The sequence below is a fragment of the Cibotium barometz genome, chromosome 6 (genome assembly GCF_041138505.1).
Source record: "Cibotium barometz isolate CiBa-2024 chromosome 6, ASM4113850v1, whole genome shotgun sequence".
Lineage (NCBI taxonomy): Eukaryota > Viridiplantae > Streptophyta > Polypodiopsida > Cyatheales > Cibotiaceae > Cibotium > Cibotium barometz.
The window spans coordinates 58882187-58889995 of record NC_141051.1 but is presented as its reverse complement, the minus strand read 5'-3'; positions in this window follow the sequence as shown (position 1 = coordinate 58889995).

Sequence of the window (7809 nt, the reverse complement as noted above, 5' to 3'; positions counted from 1 at the left end):
CGAACACCTTCCAAGTACGTTTCTCGATCATGCTTAAATATTTATGCATAGAATTTAAAACCATATTACTATAAATTTTATTTCTTTTAAGGTCATAAATTAATATAACCCTAGTTAGGTTTGGGAGAATAATCATATTTCAATCCATTTATCGCATTGTTTCTCATTTTCCTCGATGAAGAGCATCATTACAATCGAATATATATATATATATATATATATATATATAAGGTACGACTCTCTTAAGTTCCATGTTTATTATTCAAGTTTATTTCAACTTCAAAAGTAAATTAATTTTTCATCATCTAGACTTGTTCACTTAATCAAGATAGTTAGAATCATTATACTAGTTATTCGTGTTTTATCAAATTTATCCATTTTTCATTTATAATCTCACATCCCCTCAAACAACCTTTCCAACTCAAGGTTAGCATTTTCCTATCCTTATATCCATAACCAATATAACTTTTATTCTTGTGATGTTAAGTTTCTCATGAGCTTTTGTTTAATAACTTTATATATCCTATCCATAGAAGTAATAATGATTCACATATCTTTCAAGTGTTAATATTGTTTTTGACAGATTATTTCTAAGACACCAATGATGGAGGTATGTATATGTATATAACCACTTTTATTTACAAGACTTTTTCATATGAGTTTTTATAATATTTTTACAACCTAAGAACTTAATTAATAAACCTTAGATTTAACATTAAGATTAGTTCAAGTTTAGTAACTTAAATAAAATTTATAGATAGAGAAAATTTTGTCAGAATTTAAGTTTCAGAGGGAACTGGTCACTCCGCCTCAAACTTCTATTCTGAAGGAAAAGATATATGAAATTAATCTGGTGGTATGGGACATCGTATTGGTTTCATACACTTACTCTCCAGACACATTTATGTCTTCTATCTTTTTACCATCCTATGTGTGTATAAACAACATGCCTACGTGGTATGGGACACTTAGACTCGTCTTACATACATTCATTTTATTGGTTCATTGCATTTGTATTATGTGTAGATTTAATCTTCCACACCAATCATGAAGCCATCCTCTTATGCGTTTATACAGCTGTATATCGGGGACACCCGTATATGTCATGCTTTTGGGCCTCCATTATTTGTTTCAGTTGGTTCGTATATGGAGGGGTGATTCCCGGGGTACTTACGCTTGCAAACATGTGTGTGGTTGCCTCCACTATTTGTTTTAGTTTGGTTCGTATATGGAGGGGTGATTCCTAGGGTACTTACGCTTGGCAAACATGTATGTAGCTATTATTTGAGTATTTATGGGTTGTCTATATCTCAAGATGACATTCGGATTAATAGATGTGTTCAATTAATTGTTTAACTAACATGGATAGCATCTGAGTATATCAACGAGAAGTGTGAGGATACCAATTGAGGTGTCGCACTGCATGAGATGTGTGAGCATACCGATTAAGGTGTTGCACTATATGAGGGTACCGATTGAGGTGTCGTATGGTCGGTGGATTGAGAGGTGATGTGAAGATCATGATCATTTTTATTTTGTGAATCATGTATTAAACTTAATGTACATATTATTTTTGATAATCAGTGTGACGATCACCAATTTTGGTATCGCACGAGTTTTTCTTGATTGGTATTCCATGTCCATAAGAACCTCTAAGCCATGACTTTGTGCTTCTGAGCCATGTTCGGACCTCTGAGTTTACCTTGCAGGTTATGGCATCAATAATCTTGTTCTCTCGACATTTTTCTTACACAACTGAGGACAGTTGCTTCCTCAAACGGGAGGACTGTTATTACAGGAATAATTACTTCAAGAGAAAAGTGTTCAAGAGAAAAGCCTTCAACCTTTGAGAAACGTTGAAGGCTTTTCCCTTGAACACTTTCACAACCACAATAGTTTCAAGAACTTGGTCTTTTGGTGACCTTTTGCTACTCTTTTGAAATGGTAGATGAAGATGATTCTCCACAATGTAGCAGGTTGTTGATTTTATCTCTACAAGATGATGAGGTCATTGACCCGGCCTGAGCCAATTGGTTCGGTGCCTGAAGGAGATCGTTGGGAAGGGTAAGATGGCATTGTTGCATCAATGGTGATTAAGTTGCTAATGACGATGCATCCCAATGTCTATCATGAGGACAAGGAGAGTGCTTGCTTGGCTGTAGTTTAAATACGGCTTCCATGGACCAATATGGTTCAACAACATTGGTCTCATAAGGAGATGGAGCTTTCTGAGGTGCTTAGGCCCATTTTAAGGCGACGATGATCCAGATACAACGGATCAAATCTCTAGTGCACTAGCTATCCAATATGGCAATTCATGTGTCGATCTCCAACCTTCATATCACTACAATAGGGACATGATCATTTGTTGTTCAAATCCCAAGCTTCAACGGGCTACTGTTACTCTCCTTGAAGGCCAGTTTAGGGCTGCATGTGTTGGTGTGGGGGGTTTCACTATCATATTTCTCCCTTCTCATGTTGCAGCATGGCTGAGTCATCAACTATTAATGCACCTCCAGACTAAGTTGGAAGAACAGACAAGGGTTCGTCATGCTAATATTGGGATGGTGGAGTGATCCGTATTTGGAGGTGGCCAAAGTCCGAGTAGGAACTAACCATTGTTGATCCAAGCCGAGTCCCTGAAGCCTCTAAAAGCGGAATGATCCTAGTGTCCAACCTCCGAATTCAAGTGTCCGACCTAACCGAATCGGGAGTCCACTATGTCGGGTTCTGAGCCGAGAGTCTCACAATGCCGAGATCAGAGCTTGAGTCATAGGTGTGAGAGAGAGGCTGGACTATAAGCGAGAGTTGGCGTGAGAATACATTGCGAGGAGCATGATGTAGAGCTGTTCAAAAGAAGAGAGGGTTTCATCCATTGTGGCACATTGGTACACCCAGGTGTTGGTTTCTCGCAAAGCATAGTACCAATTGCCTATTCTAAGGTTGTTGTGCGGCATAGCTCACGACGACCAAGTTGAGAGAGTCAGGATGATTTGTGTGCATAGTCACACAAAATGCACTTTATGTTATATGCTTGATGGGCATGGGAATAATCTTTTTTCATCAAAGTCTTCATCAAGAGCATGGAGTAAAGGTTGGTGCTCATTTTTGTTTGCAAATTCTTGTGTATGGGGCCATAACAAGAATTTGTTCATATGACTTGTGTCATCTTAATATTTATAAGTTTTTTACATCACCAAGAACCATTATGTGCAGAAGGTCTTGTACATATTTTACACTTGTGACGTATGTGTTTGAATATGAGGGGCTTGGGATGTATGGGTCTAGTGTGTTTCACACTCGATTATTTGAGCTTATTGCTCTAGTTACTCTAGTTTTGGCCTCGTGTGGACATTTAAGCTTTTCCAAGTGAGCATCTACATAAGCATGCATGTATGGGTCATGCATGAAATTGAAGTTTAATATTATGTGCTTTTAGCATGTGATTAGAAGCATATATATGTTTAATTTTTGCATGCTTGCATCAAGTGGATGAAGGATGATTGGTCACATGTTTCAATACAGCTGATTAGTGGGTGTAAGAACACCAGTTAAGTTTGTTGATTGCTAGTAAAGTATTAGAGATAATCAATAGTTAATGTTTTTTATGGAGTTAAGGGTACACTACTGACACATGATTGGAAAGTTAGGGACAAGAAATTTCCCCTGTCTCTTTATATATTGTGTCAACAAAGTTTGAACTACTAGAGAGTTCAGTTGAGGACTTGTTTTTCAGTTGAAGTTGGTTTGTGAATTTGTATCATAAGATCCTATTGTGTCGATCATATTCCTTTGGAAATTTAAAGTCGAGGATCTTTCACAATGTTATGTGGCTAAACTATTGAGCAAACACAGCTTGTGTTTGTTGTTAAAAGTTAGTAAAAGACTTTAATATCGAAAGTTATGTATCATATGCTCATTTACAAATATATTCTAATGAAGTCTTACCTTTCCGAAGAAGTTTGTTACTTAAGGGGATATTCCTTTGATCATTGATTTTTCATTGAGTTTAAAATGTTATCTAAAGATAAATGTTGATGTTTAAGTATTGCACATACAAGCACTTTAAGGTTGAATTCTTTTAGTGTTTATGTTGTGTACAAGAGCTTAAAGGTTAGTAATAACTGTAGCGTTTGATCTTGATTTATGTAAGTTAGTTCATAATGGAGTACAATTCACATCTATTATTAGGTAGCTTCATTTACACCTTAATGAATGGTCATGGTGCCTCAAATGTAATCTTTTTAGATTTGTTTAAAACTATGACTCATTGAAAAGTACTTTGGGTCATGAACAAAAACATGTTACCAATGTTGATTCGGAACAGTAAAGATAGTTAATACTTGGTAAAAGCGAGTTGTCTATCTATAAGAGTCTAATTCCTTGGAAAAGGGGAAAGACTATAAATTCTCATGGTGGTGACATAATAAAGTGATGTCTGCTTCGGCCACATCGTAAAGGCATGAGTATGTGCCTGTAAAAGAAAGTAATGAGATGTACTCATTTGTGAAAAGAAAAGTTGACCATATTAAAGAGAGGCATAATTACAAGTGGTTATGCTCATGTATTCCATAATGGTATACATGGTACAAGGAACCTTATGATTGTTTCTTTATATGCATAAAAGTTATCAAGCAAATAAGTTGCTTGAAAAAGGTCTAGCAAAAGAGAAAGGTTTAGGTTGTCTCATTTAAAAGAATTTCTCGATTGAGTCGATGGTCGAGAAGTAAAAGGAATTGGCCAAGGGAGTAAATGGTTACTTTACTCTCCATTGCTTGTGGTATGCAAGGTCAGTCCACTAGTATGTAAGGTACTAAAATGTAATAGAACAATCTTATTTGGGAATTGTGTCTCACGGAAAGGATGTTATCCATAAGATTGGTTCTATTGAGTGTATACAAGTGTGCACTAGAAAAAGGTTGATGGTAACCAGGTAAAGCTTCTGAGTGATCATAACACTCGAGAAGTAAAAAAGAGTAATGAAAAGTCATTAATTGTATACAAGCCTCTGATTAAGGACATATGCAAAGTTGGTAGACATAATCATATTGGTTTGTCCTCATGTTTAGCATCAACCAGAATAAAGTATTCATCTTAGAAGAAGGTGTTAAAGCCAATCTCATTGTTCTAAGGAGTAACATAAAGTTTAACACCGTGTCAGATCTATATGGTGTAATGATACTTACATGGACAATAGGTGTTCTTAAAAGAAAAAGATACTCTCTTGTAGAAAGGGAGTTTAAGGGTACATGAACGAGGAAGTAATATTCCTTTACTAAAGGAAGTGTGTCTCTAATTGGAATACTTATAAAAGAAAACTTATTCCAAGTTAAAGACTTGTTTAAGTTTGATTTAAAAAGAAAAGTTAGAAATCTTTAAACAAGATTTCTAACTTTTCTTTAAATCAAACTTATTCCAAGTTAAAGAATTATTTAAGTTTGATTCAAAAAGAAAAGTTAGAAATCTTTAAACAAGATTTCTATTATGATTATAAGCATGCTCTAGTATAAGAGAGCAAAAGTACTCTCGTGAAAAGAAGTAAAGCGTGCGATCTTAAAAAAGAGAAGGTTATCTTCTGAAATAGCAATAAGGTGAACTAAAGAGTAGGAGAAATCTATTTCTTTTAAAAGGGAGAAAGGTTCTAATCTTTCTCCAAATTATTGTGCTTGAAGGTTTTTAAGATATTTGACGATACTTAAAAGTTTGAGTGTGATCAAAATTTAAGAGAAGGTTGGCATACTCAAAAAGAAGTTACCCATTGTTGTTTGTTTTGGAGGATGAAAACTTTTCTTTCAAGGGGGAGGAAATGTTATGAGACTGACAGGTAACACTAAAAGGTAAGACTAGAAAAGATTATTTATATGTAAAAGGTTACATATAAATAAGGTTCAGGGAATTTCAAATAGGAAATACCTAAGGCCACCTATGATTATTTCAGTTAGCTTTGTATGGCAGGGTGATTCCTGGGATACTTACGCCTGGTAGTCATGAGTTGGTGATGATTTGTGCTTGTTTAATATTTGTGAGATTAATTTAATAATTAATTGGGCTTATATTTTCAGGTGATGAAGACTATGGGAATTGAAGAGTTTACTTTGGAAGAAATGTCTTGGTTCATCACATTTCATTTTTGGCAAGCATAGTAGCTTGTAACCTTAGCAAATGATTTTTCCATTTTGAACTTTAGGAAAGATACATTTATTATGTGGAATTTATTAAAGCCTATGGCTTTACCCTAGTCCCAATATTTGACACTCTATTTTTGTAAAAGAAGAGTGCCGTGCTCTCTAAAAAGCACATCTTGTATATTTTGGGGACTATGGCCTAATTTTGGTGAAAAAGAAAGCTAATAAAGAAATACTCTTGTGTGGGGAGAGGCCATGCACAAGAGGGGGGAAGATTGCACCCAATATGGTCTATTAAGCTAAGTATTTTAATTTTGTTAAGTGTTTAAATTTCAATTGATTTGATTTAGTTGAAGCTTGCAAAGCAATGGTTTTTATGGTTGAATCAATTCTTGTGAATTCTCTACTCTTCCACAATCTTTCCTAGAATAAGATTCCGGTTGCATGTTCGGCTGAAAGTGGCATAATCCATTATGATTAGCATGATATCTTTTTTCTTGCCTTTATTGCCATAGACGGGAAAAGATTTGCATCAGATACAACCAGCCAATTCGATTTATGCTATGGAAAAGAGTAGGAAATAAACAAGGGCACATGTGGACTTCTTGGGAACATGTTACTACTCCTAATTGGAGTGGAGGGGCAGCCCTATTAGATGTCAGATTACATATGGTCGCTAGGAGATGACCTTTATTGCAAGATATGTGTGTATCTCAAGAGCCATGGGTGGTAATGGGCTAAGGCCCTCATAGAGAAGGTCACACTTGTGCATAGTAATACCATGATTGATGGTACATGGTGGGATGTAGTGAATGGTTCCCAACAGGTTTGAGTGGTGGCTTCACCTCTCCTTTATCATTTGATGATCTCATGGAAGGAGGTGTTGGCACACACTAAATGGAGGTCTTCAGATCAATTGTAGTTGAGTTCTATGGCAGGTGAGGTGTTGGCTACTTCAAGACTTCTAGAGTGGCCTAACAAACTTGTTGAATGGCCAAAATTCAATAGAATGGCTCGATTGGGACCAGTGAGAATTCTGGATGCTTTGTTGCCACATAGAGGTCGCTTATTGTCTTTTCAGAAAATCGGTCAATATTTTCGCATTCCACGTGGATATGTATAGTTATGCGAGAAGGTGAGGGCAGTACTTACACCGTTTGGTGATATTCCTCAATTGGAGGATCAGAAACCTTGGTTAGATTGGGCATGTAGAAAGCCTTAGGACAATGTCCAGTGTACAACAAATCAAGTGTCCCATATGATGGTAGAAGATAAGCGATTGGATCACTTGAGAAGGCTAATAGGAGGGTATGGAACATTAGGAAGAGTAAGGCATGGTGGAAGGAAGTAATCTTACAGGGTTGGTGGTCTAAGATTCCATATCAATGAAAGGTGTTCGTATGGCGCATGCTAGTTGGAGGCCTACCAAATTTGGGAGACCAATTGCGAAAGCGGCAAATTGCTTCTAGTAATTGTGTGTGTTTTGTGCTACATGCTTGGAAACATGCCCGTATCTTTTCATTTCATGTCTAGTGGCAAAGAAGGTGTAGGATTTCCTTTCTTGCGTATGGATTCCGTTGAGAGACAGGCCCATAAAGGTTAAAGACTGAATTTTTGGCAAGATTTCAAATGGGTCAGATAACCCAAAACATTTAGTTTTCTTTCATTTTTTAAGGTGGACAAG